This window comes from Melozone crissalis, unplaced genomic scaffold, assembly GCF_028551555.1.
Source record: "Melozone crissalis strain CALT ecotype California unplaced genomic scaffold, PUWL_Pcris_2 ptg000140l_1, whole genome shotgun sequence".
NCBI classification, from domain to species: Eukaryota; Metazoa; Chordata; class Aves; order Passeriformes; family Passerellidae; genus Melozone; species Melozone crissalis.
Genome location: NW_026535913.1, coordinates 1,606,475 through 1,625,479, shown reverse-complemented (window position 1 = coordinate 1,625,479; position 19,005 = coordinate 1,606,475).

Below are 19,005 nucleotides of genomic sequence, written 5' to 3'. Positions count from 1 at the left end.
ATGGCCAAGACATTTTCCCTGCCCCTCTGCCAGGGGAATGCCCTGTGCCAGTTCTGCTGTGAGGCTTCCTTGGGGCGATGCTGGCACCAGTGGTTCCTTCAGTATTGGAACTGGAGTCAGCGAACATGACTGGTGAGCTCTCAGGATGGCCGGGGACAACTGATCCACCTGGCCCACCATAAAATTCACCCAAGTCCTGCTGGAGCCGATGGACCCAGCGGCCAAGAACGACCCAAGAGCCAGGTAGAACCACTCACCCTTTTCCAGGACACTGCGGTGGCTCTACCCCACCGTGGCCAGGCATTACAGGTGACCGTGTAGGGCCCCTCACCCAGGAAACCCCAGAGCCCCACAGTGCCCCGTAGACAGGTAGACCCAGCAGCCCCATCCCGCCAGGAAACCAAATTTCAAGACCAATAAATAATTTCAACATACTTTTGACATAGAAAGATTTTTTTTGGCATTTAAATTCTTTTGAGTAAATCAAGAATTTTGGGGGTGTAATATTCTATTTGCAGGGTTGCCCAACAAAGGCAGGAATGATGCATTTAACTCCATGTTCTCAGAAGGCTAATTTATTACTTTATAATATTATCTTATAATAAAGTATACTATACTATACTATACTATACTATACTATACTATACTGAAGAACAGAGAAAGGATTCTTAGTGAATGTTCAAAAGATAATGATGAAAACTCGTGACTCTTTCCAGAGTCTCGACACAGCTTGGCCATAATTGGCCAATGAGTCAAAATAACTCACACCAGAATCCAGTTAAACAATCACCTGTGGGTAAACAATCTCCAAACACATTCTGCACATGAGCACAACACAGGAAAAGCAAATGAGATAAGAATTGTTTTCCTTTTTCTCTGAGGCTTCTCAGCTTCCCAGGAGAAAAATCCTGGGCAAAGGGATTTTTTCAGAGAATGTGAATGCCACAATGTTTGAGATGAGTAATGAGATGGTTGGCTCTCCCAGTTAAAGGGTGAACATGATAAGTATGTTAAGAGAAGTTGTACAGATGTATAGTTATGTTACTGCAATGTGTCCTCCCCACCCAGCATTGTTATCCCGGGCTGATATTGGTAGTCCAGGCATTTGGGGAGGGGCAGATTGTTCCTAAGAGGCACGGCTTAGCAACACCTGCCCTCCAATGCAGTTCCACGAAAGCAGTCTACACCAATGGACAGTGACCAAGAGTCAACAGACAGCCTTTGGAAGGAGCTAGGGCTGCCTGTTGCAACAGCAAGGATATAAAAGGGAGAGCAGCCATTGTGTGGATGAGCCAGCCACGTGGTTACCAGCCACCAAGTGGGGGAGGCTCCCAGCGCTGTAACTTTTTCCTTATTTAGTCCTTTTGTTGTAAGTTTTATTAAGTTTTTAATAGACCTTTCAAAATATTGAGAAGTAAATGGTGATTTCTCACGGGGAGAAAAAGTTGTAAAAGAAAGTTTCTTTGAAATTACTTCTTTTTCTTTTAAACCCAGGTCATTCCTACCATGCTGACAGTGAACCACTGCCTTTCTCACCACTTGGACATCCACCCCCCCCATCAACCCACTCCCCCTGGACTCTGCACAACTCCCAACACACCATTTGTCTGGGGGAAGGCACAGACTGTGTAAAGGTAGCAAAGCCCAGACCTGGCCTGACTTCCCTGGACCACTGGAAAGGAGGAAATCCAGACCCATGGACACACATGGACACAGAGCAAAGCTTTGCTCAAAGGATTTATTGATTCTTGATGATTGATTCTTCAGGGGAAATGGCCCAGGGCTCAAAGAGTTCAGGGGTTTCCTCCAGCGATGATCATTTCCTCATGCCACTGGAGGAAAAAGTACACTGGTCCTTCACACCCTAAAAGACAAACCCCAGAACGTGACCTCTGGAGCCCACTGGGACATGGATGGGCTTTGTCTCCAGCCCTGTCCCTGCAGGCACGGCTCACCTAGGCATCAAGAGAGGCAGCCAGGCGCTTCTGCCGCAGGAGAGCCCGCAGCTCTTCAGCCACAGGGGGCTGGGGAAAAGGCAGCGTTAGAGACACAATGGGGGCAGCGGGCTGCACTGGGAGGCAGGGGAGAGCAGGGGGGCCTTGGGGAAGGGGCTGTGGCAGCAATGGGGTGCAGGAGCTGCTGTGCTGCTGCCCAGAAGCACTGGGCTCCTGGCCAAGAGCCACAGCTGGGGCAGGGGCTGCGTCCTGGCTCATCCAGGGGGTCCTGGGGTGACAGGGGTGGAATGCAGCAGGGCCCTGGGCAAAGGCTTCACTGGGGAGGAGCCCTGGGGCAGGGCATTGTCTGGGCTGTCAGGAGGGGTGCACTGGGCTGTGCTGGGTCACACTGGGATGGCCTGGGCTGTGGTGGCCATGCAATGGGAGGGTCTGGCACCGGCAGAACTCGTGGTACCCACCAGAGGTGTCTCCAGGACTGCGACATTGTCTAAATCCAACTGCAGAGAGACCAGTAGACCTCGCTGGTCACTGGGATGTCCCCGGTGCCAGCAAGGGATGGGGGGACAGCACTGCCCCCCAATTCCCTGAGGGGATGTCCTCCAATGCCAGCAGCCCACTCACCTCCCGCAGATCATCTTGGGTTCCTTCCAGGAGTGCCTGGAAAGGAGAACAAAGGCTGGGTCCGGACTGGACCTTGTGGGGCTGGGGTGACACACGGGTGCAGGGAGCAGGGTGCAGGCAGAGGGATGAGAATTCAGGGCCTCCAAAAAGATCTGTTTGAGGTGGGGGGAGACCCAAAAACATTGAGAGTCCAAGAGACAGGGCTGGGGGTGTGGAAGGAGCAGCGTGTGAGGTACAGGGGAGGAGAAAGGAATTGAGGTGTAGGGACATGGGAGTGCAAGGGAGGGGTTGGTGGGGACAGGAGAATGAGGACAGGTCGGGACAAAACCAACAGGACTGGGAGATGATGTGGGATTGGGGGGTGAGTCAGGGAATTGTACAAGGGGACCCCTCTGCAGTGGCCAGGAAGAAAGGCGAAGGATTGAGGGGGGACATGAAAGGAAAGGCCTCAGGAATGGTCAGTGGGAGGGCAGCTGGGGACCCTGAATGGGACACAGAGGAGGGACCAAAAAGGTGGGATGGGAGGCCAGAAAGGGCAGGATGTGGGGACAGCGTTTGGCTGGTGCCTTACCTTGGCCTGTGGATGGAGGAGAATGGAGAAGAGCAGGGCCAAGCTGAGTACAGCCACCTTCATCTTCCTCTCGCTCTGGGCAGCGCTGCCTGAGGCTGCAGCAGGTGAGGAGCACCTTTATCCCTGCCGGGACTCCTCCCCGCACCCTCCCTGCCAGCCCCCAGGCCAAAGCCCAGCTTGGCACAGCCCCCAGCCCTGCCCACAAGCCCAGCCCTGGCACAGAGTCCATCCCACCCCACCTGTGGCACAGATCCAGCCCCCTTGCTCGGCATCCCTCCAGCTTCCTGCACGGGGCAGCTGCCCCTGGAAGGGCCCAGGCACCTGGGGGGTCAAGGGGGGCAGGCAGGGAGCCAAAGGCACCTGGGGACCCTGTGGGGACAACCCCCAGTCCAACACAATCCATCCTCCAACAGCCCCCAGTGCCAGATCCCCCATCTCCTGCTGCCCCTCCCCTCCCAGAGCTTTCCCTGGGGGACACCCCAGAGCTGAGCCCGGCCGCAAACCCAACACGTGGGAGAACAAGGGGAACAAGGGACATGTGATCAGATGGCTGATTGGCATCTCAGGCACTGCAGACACTGGGGAGCACTGGGCAATGCTGATCACCTGCAGACAAGGCTGAGGGCTGGGGAATGGCTCAGCAGTGACAATTCCCACATCCACACAACCCGATATCCCTTTCCCCGCAGATGCCAAACCCGACCAAGCTCCATGCCCAGAGCACTGTCCAGAGGAGAATATGCCCTGCCCTGCCCCTCATGCTGTCACACCTGCAGCCACGGAGCCCTCCCAGAGCACCTGGGTCATGGCCCTGGCTCTGGGCCCAGGCCAGCACTGGCCCCGAGCAGGATGTGCCCATCCCAGGCACATGGGGAAGTGGGCGCCTGTCCCCAGGCAGCCACTCGGAGCTAATTGGGGTAACAGAGGTGCCCTGTGAGGAGGAGGGGTGTTGGTGCCCTGCCAGCATCTCTGACAAGCCCTGTTTACCCAGGGCCTGAGGCACCAGGAGGACATTCAGACATCTTGGGCTTCCAGGAAGGAAAATCCAGGGTGAAGTGGTTCTGAAGAGCTGTCTATGGCTGTGATTCCTGTTTGACATTCCAGGGCATTAGTGAAGGGTTCTGCACATCTCTTTCCCCAGGGACAATGTGGATCCATCAGAGAAGTCTTATGACTCAGCTGGGAAAACATTTCAGGCCACTGCCCTGACTGTTTGCTCTGGAACTCACCCAAGGAGGCACAGGGCCCAAGGGGGAAGATTTTCCTAGGGGATTTTGCTGCTTTGTGCCCTTGGAGAAGACATCAGAGTGTCCTCATGGGGGATTCTTGACCAGATGGACAAGAGCTGTGACATCATTGGTGGGTGGGGTCACCTTGGAGAGAAATTGAGGAAGTGTCTGCAGGGCCCTAAATAGTGAATGAATGGATGAAGGAGATTCTCACTGTCCTGACCCACTATCCAGCAAAACCACATCCAAGGGAAGAGGCCTGGTGGAATCAGGGGGGAAGCAGACCTTGTTGAGCCTGGTGCACACTGGGCAGTGTGGGGTGATCCCCTGCTGGTGTCCCAGCTCTCAGTGCAATACCACCGCTCTGATGGACTGGATCCTTAAGAAACAAAAGAAGTGATCAAGCTCAGGGGAGGAGGGGATCTGTTCGCACTTCTCTTGTCTGGGAGTTTCTCTCCGAGGGGGGACATTCCATGAGAATTGGGATGCGGTAAAGGACAGGGCTGAGGGCAGCTGCTCCCTCTCTCTCTGGGCTTCGGAGGAGGACGCTGGGAGCTGCTGCTTGGAAAAAGGAATTGGTTGCTGCGGGTGGCCAGAGCAGCTTCCCCAGGCAGGTGCTGTCAGGTGCCTGCAGCACCGAAAGCGTCTCCACTTGGGGCTGCCTTGACAACTCCCCCAGCCCAGCAGACCCTGAGCCCGGATGGTGCAATCAAAGCCTCAGCAGAGGGACAAGAGGACTCCTCGCAGAGCAGATCCAGCTGGGTTTACTAAGGGAAAATCCAAGGGTCCAGGGGAAGTGAGGGTGCAGAGGGAAACAGGAGCAAGCAGGAACACAACATCTGCTGAAGGGAACCAGAGGCGAAGAGCCAGGAGCAGGACTGGGGCCAGGGTATATAACTGGAGGAAGGCAGGAGGGGTCAGGGTACAAATGATCCAATGGAGAAGGGAGCCAGGGCTGGAGATAAGGTGGGGTGACACAGGATGCACAAATAGGGGAGGAGCAATTTTTTGGAAAAAGAAGACAAAACACAGCAATTTCCTGGTGCCAAGTCTGTCACCACCCAGACCTGGTATTTGATGGCACTGCCCATGCCCAGATCTGGACATTTCCCTGTGCCACCACAGCCCAAGTGCAGCAATTTGCTGGCAAAGAAAGCCAAACCAGGCAAATACCTGGTGCCTACACCAGCCCAATCTTGTGTTTGCTGACACCACCAGTGCCCAGATCTGGAATTTTTCAGATGCCTGCACAGCATAATTCCAGCAGTTTGCTGGCACAGAAAGTTAACATTTGACAATTTCTCAGTGTCAGCACATTCCCTTCCAAGATCTGGTGTGCGCTGGTGTTGAAGATTGCAATGCAAGATGTTTTCCATTACCATCTGTATGGCAGATTACCTTTGTCAAGTAGGCAGTTTGCTTTATCTCTCTCTTTGAGTGACCACATTCACACCTCCCTCGGGAGGGGACATCTGCTGATAACAGACTATTGAATGTCACTGCATGACTGATAAGAACGATAACATCCCATTGTGAGATGTTCCGCCCAGAGGGAGGAGCCAAGCATTGCTACCCAGATATAATCCAGAGGTTTTTGAGACACCGGCACGGCTTTCTCCATGGGATTCCCCAGAGGAACAGCAGCTGTCTCTTCTACCACTGGGTCTTCAGAGGAAGAATACATCCTTCTCTACAGATCCCCCCCCGCTCCAGCAGAAGCACATCTGACGCTTCAGGAGGGCGTCAGCCACATTTCCAATTGGACTGCCACCAACACCCTGACCCACAGGGCGTCAGGTTGGGTTCTGACTCTGTCAGTGTTGTTCTAGTGTACTGCATTGTTTATTTTATCTTTTTTTTTTTTTTTCCTATTAAAGAACTGTTATTTCCTGCTCCCATATTTTTGCCTGAGAGCCCCTTAATTTAAAATTGATAGCAATTAAGAGGAGTGGGGAGGGTTTACATTCTCCATTTCAGGGGAAGCTCTTGCCTTCCTTAGCAGACTCCTGTCTTTCCAAACCAAGACAGATTTTGGCGCCTAACGTGCGGCTGGAGGGCACAGAAACAAAAAAGGAATAACAGTTCTTGAGTAATCTATTTTTTGTGTGTAGCTACAGAAACCTCATTATGCGACGCCATGTGGTCCAGCTGGCCCTGGTTTGGGTGGCACGTGATCATGGCTGTATTTCTCCCATTTATAGGCCCTTATCTAAACATTGGTCCTATAACCAAGGCTACTGTGTCTGTTATCCAGTTTGTTTTATGGGTGAAAAAGGTGAGGAATTAATGGATTTTTAGCTTCCTCTGGAAAGCAGGCACACAGATTCACAGCTATCACACACTAACAGTATGTTTTTGAGGTTACTTTAATAATTCCTGCTATAAGGAAATGACACCAGGTGAAATCTTCTCCCAACCCTTTAGCCATCTCTTTGGGTCCGCCCCACCAGTTTTTGAAGGGTTCAGATCCACTCTAAATATTAATGATATCATACAGTGGCTGGTGTTGCTGATAGGCCTGCTCTATTTAGCATTTAGAGAGAAGGGGTAACTAACCTGGATAACCACCCTGACACCAACCCCAGAATCTAATACACCACCAGAGTCTAGGGATGCTGCTGCCCCAGACCCTGACCCTGCCCCACATCCCACCCCAGATGTGAACTACCCAGATTGGCTGGGGGGTCTGGTGAAGGAGATACGTGAGATGGGCCGGATGCTGAAGGAATACACTTCCCCAGCTGGTGAGAAGCCCTTCCTCTGCCTTGAAGAGGGAAAGTCTAATAGTGTGGCAGCAGAACCCACAGATGTTACAACTGTCCAGGTTCCAGCTGAATTGCAAAGGCAGACACAGCCAGCAGCAGTTGCCCCTCTAGAAACAAAGAGATCTAAGACAAAATCAGAGCACCCAGATAAAAGAAAGTGGCCCTCACAACCCACAGGGGAGCCAGAGGTTGCGATCATCACCGAGTCCCTGACGTACAAAAGTCTCTGTAATCTGTGCAAAGACATTGTATGACAGGGACATACAACCTGGCTACTTCGCATCTGAGATCTTATGAGTACAAGCGTCCAGCTGGATGATGGTGAGGCAAGGAATTTGGGACCCTTGATCCACGACTCAGGTGTCAATCAGATTGTTGTAAAGGAGCCAGGGTCTGTTTCCCTCTGGGAGCGGCTTTTAATGAGTGTCAGAGAGAGGTTTGTCCACAGGGAGAGAATGCAGGACCAGCACCATAGAATGTGCTGGAAGACCCTTGAGGAAGGGATTCAACAGCTGAGAGAAGTGGCAGTATTGGAGGGACTCTTTGGGAGGGATGGACAGCATGATAATGACCCCGACAAAGTCAGGTGCACAGGGCAAATGTTGTGGAGACTGGCAAACCTGGGACCATCCCAATACACCACCTTTATTGCAACAATTAATGCTGATAACAACCAAGAGACAGTGGGTTCTGTAGCTAACAAGCTTAAGAATTATGAAAATATGATCAATGGACTGATGCAGGCTCATGTCTCTGCTGTGATTAAGGATATCAAAGAGGAGATGAGGGAGGTGGTGAGGGAAGAGGTGAGGAGGAGCAATTCCCACATTGCACCGCTGTGAGTCACAGGCCCCAGAGTCAGAGCCCAACGTTCCCCAGCTAGAGAGAGGGGGGGTACACCCCACGGGCTGACCTGTGGTTTTTTCTGCGTGACCTAGGGGAAGACATGGGAAGGTGGGATGGAAAATGCACTTCTGTCCTGGCAGCACGGGTGCGTCAGCTCAAGGAGGGAAACACAAATCAAGGGAACTCCAGTAAAGCGAAGGTAGCCTCAACCTCCCATGACCGAGCTGCTGAGTATGATCTGTCAGATCCCCTGGAAGGTACCTCTACCATGAATACCCAGGGTTAGAGGGATCCTGCCTCCAGCCAGTGAGAGGCACGGGAAAACTGGATTTTCTGGATGGTGTGGATCCGATGGCCGGGCACATCAGAACCACAAAAGTACAATGCTTTAGTTGATACTGGTGCACAGTGTACCCTAATACCATTGGGACATGTGGCGGCAGAACCTATTTCCATTGCCAGGGTGACGGGGGGATCACAGCAATTGACCCTGTTAGAAGCTGAGGTGAGCCTGACTGGGAAAGAGTGGATAAAACATCCTATTGTGACTGGCCCAGAGGCCCCGTGTATTCAGGGCATAGGTTTCCTCCTGAACGGCTATTACAAAGACCAAAGGGACTCAGATGGGCTTTTGGCATAGCTGCTGTGGAGGCAGAAAACACCAAGCAGTTGAACACTTTGCCTGGACTATCAGAAAACCCGTCTGCAGTAGGACTCCTGAAGGTGGAAGAGCAAAGACCACCAATTGCCACCTAGACAGTGCATCGCCGGCAGTATCAGATGAATCAAGATGCCATGATCCCCATCCACAAAATGATCCGTGAGCTGGAGAGCCAAGGGGTGGTCAGCAAGACCCACTCACCCTTCAACAGCGCCACTTGGCCTGTGCACAAGTCTGACAAAGAATGGAGATTGACAGTGGACTATCGTGGCTTGAATGAAGTGACTCCACCACTGAGCGCTGCTGTGCCGGACATGCTGGAACTCCAGTACAAGCTTGAGTCCAAGGCAGCAAAGTGCTTTGCCACCATTGACATTGCTAACACATTTTTCTCCATTCCTTTGGCAGCAGAATGCAGGCCTCAGTTTGCTTTTACATGGAGGGGAGTGCAGTATACCTGGAACCGACTGCCCCAGGGGTGGAAGCACAGCCCCACCATCTGCCATGGACTGATCCAGGCTGCACTGGAAAAGGGTGAGGCTCCAGAGCACCTGCAGTACATCGATGACATCATTGTGTGGGGGAACACGGCAGTGGAAGTATTTGAGAAAGGAGAGAGGATCATCAGGATTCTGCTAGAAGCCAGCTTTGCTATCAAGAAGGACAAAGTCAAGGGACGGGCCTGAGAGACCCAGTTCCTGGGAGTAAAGTGCCAAGACGGACTGCATCAGATTCCCACTGAAGTCATCAACAAAATCACCGCGATGTCTCCACCAACTAGCAAGATGGAAACACAAGCTTTCCTGGGTGCCATAGGTTTTGGAGAATGCACATTCCTGAATACAGTCAGATTGTGAGCCCTCTTTACCTGCAAGAGGAACGAGTTCCACTGGGGTCCTGAACAGCAACAAGCCTTTGCCCAGATCAAGCAGGAGATCGCTCATGTGATTGCCCTTGGCCCAGTCAGGACAGGAGCAGAGGTGAAGAACGTGCTCTACTCTGCAGCTGGGAACCATGGCTTGTCCTGGAGCCTTTGGCAGAAGGTGCCTGGGGAGACTCGAGGCCAACCACTGGGATTTTGGAGTCAAAGATACAGAGGGTCTGAAGCCAACTCCACTCCCACAGAGAAGGAAGTCTTGGCTGCCTATGAAGGAGTCCAGGCTGCCTCAGAGGTGACTGGTACAGAAGCACAACTCCTCCTGGCACCCTGACTACTGGGGCTGGGGTGGATGTTCAAAGGCGAGGTTCCTTCCACCCACCACGCCACTGACACGACATGGAGTAAATGAATTGCTGTTATCACACAGTGCTCCTGTGTTGGAAACCTGAATCGCCCTGGGATTCTGGAAATAATTACAAACTAGCCCAAAGGTGAGAACTTTTGTCTGACTGATGAAGAGGAACAAGGACCAGTGACACGTGCTGAAGAAGCTCCTCCCTAAAACCAACTGCCACAAGAGGAAACACGCTACGCTCTTTTCACTGATGGTTCCTGTCTCATCACAGGCATGAACCAGAAGTGGAAAGCAGCCGTATGGAGCCCCACCCAACAGGTTGCACAAGCTACCAAAGGAGAGGGTGGATCAAGTCAACTTGCAGAACTCAAAGCTCTTCAGCTGGCCCTGGACATTGCTGAGAGAGAGAAATGGCCAAAGCTCTACCTTTATACTGATCCATGGATGGTAGCCAATGCTCTTTGGGGCTGGTTGGAAAGGTGAAAAAAAGCCAACTGGCAGCCTAGGGGAAAACCCATCTGAGCTGCTGATGAGTGGAGAGACGTTGCCGCTCGGTTAGAGAAGCTACCTGTGAAAGTCCACCATGTGGATGCTCATGTTCCCAAGAGTCGGGCTAATGAGGAACACCGAAACAACGAGCAGGTAAATCAGGCAGCAAAGATAGAGGTGTCAAAGATAGACTTAGATTGGCAACATAAGGGGGAGTTGTTCTTAGCTCAATGGGCCCATGATGCCTCAGGTCATCAGGGTAGAGATGCCACCTATATGTGGGCACGAGACCAAGGGGTGGATCTAACCATGGACAGTATTTCCCAGGTTATCCATGACTGAGACGTGTGCTGCCATCAAGCAGGCCAAGCGAGTGAAGCTGCTCTGGTAAGGTGGGCGGTGGTCCAAGTACAAGTATGGGGAGGCCTGGCAGATTGACTCCATCACACTGCCCCAGACACGCCAGGGCAAGCGCTACGTGCTGACCATGATGCAAGCCACCACTGGATGGTTGGAAACCTACCCTGTGCTTCACGCCACTGCCTGGAACACCATCCTGGGCCTGGAAAAGCAAATCCTGTGGAGACATGTCACCCCTGAGTGAATTGAGTCAGAAAATGAGACCCATTTCAAGAATATCCTTATCAATGCTTGGGCCAGGGTACATGGTATTGAATATATCATATTCCCTATCATGCACCAGCTGCCAGGAAAGTTGAACAGTGTAACAGACTACTTCAAACAACCCTGAAGGCACTCGGGGGGGGACTTTTAGAAATTGGGAAATGAACTCAGCAAAAGCCAGCTGGACGGTCAACACCAGAAGCTCCATAAATTGAGCTGGTCCTGCCCAGTCTGAACCCCTGCACACAGTGGATGGAAATAAAGTCCCTGTTGTACACATGAAAGGTATTTTAGGAAGGACTGTTTGGATTGATCCCATCACAGGCAAAGACAAAACCATCCATGGAATTGTTCTTGCTCAATGACCTGTTTACACTTGGTGGGTAATGCAGAAAGATGGAGAAAGCCATTGTGTACAACAGGGAGACCTAGTCTTAAGTGAGAACTGTGTGAAATTTTTTTGTTGTTGTTGTTGTTGTTTTTGTTTTGTTTTTTTTTTTTTTTTTGTGGTGCAGATGGAAATAGAAAAAGGGGTGGATAATGTTGAAGATTGCATGCAAGATGTTTTCCATTACCATCTGTATGGCAGATTACCTTTGTCAAGTGGGCAGTTTGCTTTATCTCTCTCTTTGAGTGACCACATTCACACCTCCCTCGGGAGGGGACATCTGCTGATAACAGACTATTGAATGTCACTGCATGACTGATAAGAACGATAACATCCCATTGTGAGATGTTCCGCCCAGAGGGAGGAGCCAAGCATTGCTACCCAGATATAATCCAGAGGTTTTTGAGACACCGGCATGGCTTTCTCCATGGGATTCCCCAGAGGAACAGCAGCTGTCTCTTCTACCACTGGGTCTTCAGAGGAAGAATACATCCTTCTCTACAGATCCCCCCTGCTCCAGCAGAACCACAAATGATACTTCAGGAAGTCTGCAGCCACATTTTCAATTGGACTGTCACCAACACTGCGACCCACAGGGCGTCAGGTTGGGTTCTGACTCTGTCAGTGTTGTTCTGGTGTACTGCATTGTTTTATTTCATCCTTTAATTTTTTTCTTTTCCCCCTTAAAGAACTGTTATTTCCTGCTCCCATATTTTTGCCTGAGAGCCCCTTAATTTAAAATTGATAGCAATTAAGAGGGGTGGGGAGGGTTTACATTCTCCATTTCAGGGGAGGCTCCTGCCTTCCTTAGCAGACTCCTGTCTTTCCAAACCAAGTCACCAATGAACTCCTACCAAATTTGGTGAAACAAATTCCTTGGTAAAGGCCACCTGGCTTATTGCTTGAAACCTGGCTCCCCGGTTGCAGACGGGGCAAAGAGCTCCGGAGTGGAGTGACCACCCACTCCGTTCTCGCCGTAAATGTGGCCCCAATTCGATGGCTCAAAATCCGGATTTTGTCCTTAGGGGGGCAGGGGTGGGTGGTCTGGGGGCTGCCAGTACGCCTGTCCAGGGTATCGGTGGGCACTCAGACTTAGATCCTAGCCTCCCACGAGACACTGAACCGTTTGTGCTTGGTGAGGGAAGCGGCAAAAAGGTGAGTGAAGGCACACCAGAGGCATTGCCTCCAGTGCCTGGGGAACATGGAGGGCAGTCACCAGATAACATGGTGAAGGTGACTGTTCCTGACAAAAATCCACCTTGTCCCTGTTGTGTGGTACCCGGGTAAACTCTGTGTTAAGCCTGATTGAACATCTAAAGGAGTCGCACTGGAAAAGGAGGGTTTGCTTTCGGTGTGCCAAGTGTGTAAAGGAAAATATTAACTATCATAGTGTTATTTGTCATTTTGCAAAATGCAGAGGTCCAGAAACTGAAAGGGTTCCAGCTGGAGAGTGTATATGTGAAGTATGCGCCAGAGACTTCAGAACCAAAATTGGCCTGGGACAACACAAAAGATTGGCACACCCATTGATAAGAAACCAAGAAAGGATCATTGCTTCCCAACTGAAAGAAACATCAAATCCAGGAGCCCACAAAAGATGCTGGACAAAAGAGGAGGAAGAACTGCTGATAAGACTGGAGGCACAGTTCGAGGGAAACAAAAACATTAATAAACCTATCACCGAACACATAACAACAAAAACAGCTAAGCAAATTACTTACAAAAGAAGATTGCTGCCTAGGAAACCAACAGATGGAGCTGACAGAGGACCTGAGGTGAGTCATCATACCAGGAGAGCAGCTGAGGGCATGGGAATGGAACCTGGGTTGAGTCAGCAATCCCAGGCAAGAACCGTGGACAATGGACCTGGGGAGAACCATCCGCCAGGGAGGCCAGCTGCCAGAGAGAAAACAATGGATAAATTAAGACGACACCCTGATAAGGACAACCGCCGCCAGAAACCAGCAGAGGGCGGGGCAGCTGCAGGCTCATTACCAAAAGACAGTCAAGGAACGCTTATCAGCTGGAGCAATTAACCACTTCCCCAGAGCATTCAAGCAATTGATGGACGGGCAGGAGATGCTGACAATGATTAATCAGGCAGTGCAGGACTGCTTTGGATGCCTAGAATCAATAAGCCAGATAAGAACTGCTACACGTGGTAAAATGGGAAGGAGACCCGGGAGAAGCAACCAAGAAAGCCATTTCAGAAGTGGATGAAGGACAGAGCGATCAAAAAAGGTAATTACCTTTGCTTTCAGCATTTATTCCATCTTGACAGGGGGAAACTAGCAAAAATTATTTTGGATGACGTAGAGTGTTTGTCCTGGGATATATCATCCAGTGAAATTTACTCGGTATTTAAAGCCAGATGGGAAACACCTGGTACTTTTGCTGGCATCAGGGACTTTGAAATTAATGGGAAGGCAGACAACGGCACCTTCAGAGACTTAATCACGGCCAAAGAAATTGAAAGATATGTGCAGGAAATGAGCAAGGGCTCAGCTCCAGGTCCAGATAGGGTTACTCTTGGGGACATCAAAAAGATGGATCCCAGGTATTCCCGGACGGCTGAGCTCTTCAACTTATGGTTAACATCTGGGGAGATCCCAGACATGGTGAGGGGGTGCAGAACTGTTTTGATTCCCAAATCTACAAAACCGGAACATTTAAAGGACATTAATAACTGGAGGCCTATCACAATCAATTCCATCTTGTTGAGACTATTCTCCAGGATTGTAAAAGCAAGGCTGAGCAAAGCGTGCCCCCTCAACCCAAGGCAAAGAGGCTTTATTAGAGCAGCAGGATGCTCTGAAAACCTGAAACTCCTGCAAACTATACTTCAGACTGCCTAAAGTGAACACAGACCACTGGGTGCTGTATTTGTGGACATCGCCAAGGCTTTTGACACCATAAGCCACCATCACATCATACATGCTTTGCAGCTGAGGGGAGTGGATCCCCACATCATTGGCCTGATGAACAATATGTACAAAGACATCAGTATGTATGTCACCACAAAAATGAACACACACACAGACAAAATCCAGATCCAGGTTGGAGTAAAGCAGGGTGATCCGCTGTCACCCCTTTTATTTAACCTGGCAATGGACCCCCTGTTGTGCAAGCTGGAAGAGAGTGGTAAAGGATTCCACCGAGGACAGAGTAGTATAACAGCAGTGGCATTCACCGACGATCTGGTCTTGTTGAGCGACTCCTGGGAAAACATGAAAACAAATATCAAGATATTAGAGACCTTCTGCGATTTCACCGGTCTCAAAACACAAGGGGAAAAGTGCCACGGCTTCTACATCAAGCCCACGAAAGACTCTTACACCTTCAATAACTGCGCTGCATGGACCATCAACAGCGCACCCCTGAACATGATCAACCCCAGGGAATATAAGAAATACCTTGGCCTACACTTTGACCCCTGGACTGGGATAGCAAAAGCCAACCTCCCCACAAAACTAGAATTCTGGCTTGAATGAATTGATCAAGCTCCACTTAAACCTCTGCAAATACTTGATATCCTCAAAACATACACCATCCCTCGACTGACCTACCTGGCTGACCATTCACAAATGAAACAGGGGCCCTTGAAGCCCTTGACCAGAAGATCCGAACAGAGGTCAAGGACTGGCTGCAACTACCTCCGTGCACCTGCAGTGCCATCTTGTACTCGAGCACGAAGGACGGCGGTTTGGGCGTCACCAAATTGGCGGGACTGATCCCCAGTGTACAGGCCCGGAGACTGCACTGGATTGCACAGTCCTCGGATGAAACAATGAAGGAGTTCCTAGAGAAAGATCAAATGGAACAACTGTATAAGAAATTGTGGATTCAAGCTGGAGGGGAAAGCGAGAAGATAACCTCAATTTGGGAAGCACTACCGGCGAATGAACCACCCAACAGTGCAGACACAACCTCGGAGTGGGAAGCACCGACCCTTAAAACTAAATTTCCTAAACCTTGTGATTGGCGGAGAAAAGAATTCAAGAAATGGACCAAATTAGTATCCCAAGGCCGTGGAGTTAAAAGCTTTGAAGGTGATAAAATTAGTAGTGATTGGCTCCAATACTATAGATGCATTCCTCACAGGAAACTTCTCACTACACTACAACTTAGGGACAACTTCTACCCCACAAGAGAATTTCTCTCCTGGGGTAGAGAGGAAAATTACATCAAGGCCTGTAGGCACTGTGATGCGGACAATGAAACCTGTGCCCTAATCCTCGGCTACTGCCCAGTGATTCAGGACGCTCGAATCAAGAGGCACAATCATATCTGTGAAAGGCTTATTGAGGAGGCGACGAAGAGGGACTGGGTAATGTTCAAAGAACCACCCATAAGGGAAACCATCAAGAAGCTGTACAAACCAGATCTGATATCTGTTAAGGACGGACGTGCATTCATCGTGAAAGTGACAGTACGATACGAAGCCTCCAGAACATCTCTGGAAGAAGTGGCTGCAGAGAAAGTTAACAAGTGCAAACATTTGGAAACCAAGGTGCAAAGCCTCACCAACGCAAAGGACGTTGTTTCTATGGGCTTTCCCCTTGGAGCGCGGGGGAAATGGTACAAGGGGAACTTTGAACTTTTGAGTACACTTGGCCTCTCCAAATCGAGGCAAGCGATGGTTGCAAAGACTTTATCCACAGAAGCACTCCTATCGTCTGTGGAGATTGTACATATGTTCACCAGTAGGGCCAGAAGATTACATGATTCAGGGTAGTGAATTTTTGCATTTTTTGTACTTTGTAATGTTTTGTAGATTTTTATTGCTGTTTTAATATGTTGATTTTTGTATGCGATTTTTTTTTTTTGTATCACTTTTACATTTTAATAAACTAGAGAGTAGCTAGGTTCGTAAGGAAGCCACAAGCCAGTTAGGTAGCTCATAGTGAGTAGGGACAAAGACTTTAATTCATAACGCATCAATTACCACCCGATTCAAACCAATTCACTGTATTTGAAACAATTTACCGGATTTGTCCAAGGTGGACGGGCCACCTTTATTTAACCCAGAAAAGGAACATATATTATTTATATGTGTTTGAAAAATAGCCAAATGCCTCGTCATCTAATTAGTGACGTGCATGAATGGATGCACGGATTCCCACTGTCCCTACCTACTATCCAGCGAAACCACAGCAAAGGGAACGGGCTTGGCAGGATCAGCGGGGAAAGAAGACCCTGTTGAGCTTGACTCTAGTCTGGCACTGTGAAGAGACATGAGAGGTGTAGAATAAGTGGGAGGCCGGGCATGCGCACGGCAGTGCGGGGTGACCGCCCGCTGGCGTCCCGGCCGTTGGTGAAATACCACTACTCTGATTGTTTTTTCACTTACCCGGTGAGGCGGGGGGGCAAACCCTGAGAGGGGCTCTCGCTTCTGGCGCCCACCCCCAGGGTGGCTAACGGCCACTCTATTGGATAGTGAACCCCCATCTCCCAGTCGCTCTATCGACTGATCTGCCTGCAGGCACAGGAATGAGGCTGAGCACTCAGACATCTCTTAGTGGGCAGCAGAGGGCACAGCCGCACAGCAGCCAGTCCTTTCAGGAGTCTTGGCAGCCACGGCAGGGCACGGAGGGGCTGCAGGGTGCTCATTTAACACAGCCAGGCTGCTCCGGGCACCTCCACCACTGACTCCAGGGACGGCACACTCAGCTGACGGCGCCCTCCCGCCGGGGGCAGCGGCACGGCCCCAGGTGACCAGGGGACATTCTGCTGGGAAAACACCTCTGCCAAGGGTGACAGCACAGTCCTGAGGGCAGCAGGGCACTCCCTGGGCAGGTCAGTCTCACCTGGGGAGGCTCCACGGCTCTGCCTGGTGGCCTCCTGGTGGGCTGTGCCTTCTGCACTCATCCTCTTCCCTTGCTCATCCAGCACAGCGTCTGCTCTCCCTGCTGCCTTCCCCAGTGCCCTGCTTTCTCCGTTAGCCTTGGTGGAGAGCCAGTGAATGCCCCATCCTTGGAAATATTCCAGCTTGGATGGGCTCTGAGCAACATAATGGAGTGAAAGATGCCTCTGCCCCCACCCCACAGGAGGCCCTGTGGTGTCAGCTACTGGAGTGGTCAGTGTCTCTTGCAGGATGCAATTCCCCCAGAGAGCAGAGAGAACACAAACACCACAGCTGGCAGGAACACCCTCCATGGAGATAGGAATATTCTGGATCAACAGGCTCAGGCTGCTGAGTTTTGCCCCCTTGTAGATGGACACAAGTGTCTGAAGTTACTGAGAGCCAGGAGGCCCCACAGTGTCTCTGAGTCCCCTTGGTTCCCTGCGATCACACAGTGTCCCAGTGTCCCTTTGGTTCCATGAGGCCCCACAATGTCACAAGAATCCAGGGACACAACAAGGTTCTGGGGGATCCCAATGGATTGTTGGTTCCAACTGGCCTCACTGAGTCACAAGGGCCTCAGGATTCCTTGAGACTCCACAGTGCTACCGTGTCCCTTTGGTTCCACAAGCGACAGCTTCACAATGGTTCCTGAGCATCTCTAGGCACCAGAGTCTCAGAGCATCCCCTCAGTTCCATGAACTCCACAGTGTCACAATGTCCCCTTTGTTCCATTTAGTTCTGCAGTGTCACAAGGATTCCTGGAAAGAATGAGGCCCTGAGGTATCACAATGGATGGTTCCATGAAGTCCCAGAGTTTCACAGTCTCCTCTTGCTTCCATGGATTCTACAAGACCCTGGAGTGTCACAGGGCCCCTACAGTCCCATGAGTCTTCACAGTGTGACAATGTCCCCAGGAGACACTGCAGTGTGACAATGTCCCCAGGAGGCAGTGCAGTGTCACAGAGGAGCAGCACTGGAGTGGGCACAGCACCAGGGGAGGTTTGGCAGTGCTTCCATGTCTGTGACACAACAGTGGTGGCAACACCAACGTTCCCATCTCTAAGATAACACAGATGTTCAAGACCGAGCATTCCCCTGTCAGTGACACCCCAGTGGTGGCAACCTCAAAGTTCCCCTGTCTGTGACATGACAGCAGTGGCAATACCAATGTGCCCCTGTCTATGACACCAAAGCAATTGCAAGCCCAGTGTTCCCCTCTCTGTGACACCACAGAGGTGGCACCCGCAGCATTCTCCTCTTTATGACAGCACCACAGTGGCAAGCCCAACATTGCCCTCTCAGTGACACTGCAGGGGTGGCAGCCCCAAATGCTCCCCTGTGACACCACAGCAGTGACTCCCCCAACATTCCCCTCTCTGTGATACCACTGAGTTGGCAGTTCCAGCATTGACTTCTGTAGGACACCACAGGGGCAGCAGCCCCAAGATTACCCTGTCTTTGAGCCCACAAGGATGGCAGCCCCAACATTCCTCTCTCTATGATACCACAGCAGTGGGAGCCCCAGAATTCCCCTGCCTGTGGAACCCTAGCAGTGTAAGCCCCAACATTTCCCTCTCTGTGACATCATAGTTGTGGCAGCCCCAAGTCCCCCTCTCTGTGACACCAGAGCAGTGGAAGGCCCAGAGTTCCCTGTCTGTGACACCACAGCTTTGGCAGCCCCAACATTCTCCTCTCTATGACTCCACAGCAGAGGCAGCCCCAATGTTCTCCTCTCTATGACTCCACAGCAGAGGCAGCCCCCAGCCCCCAGCATTC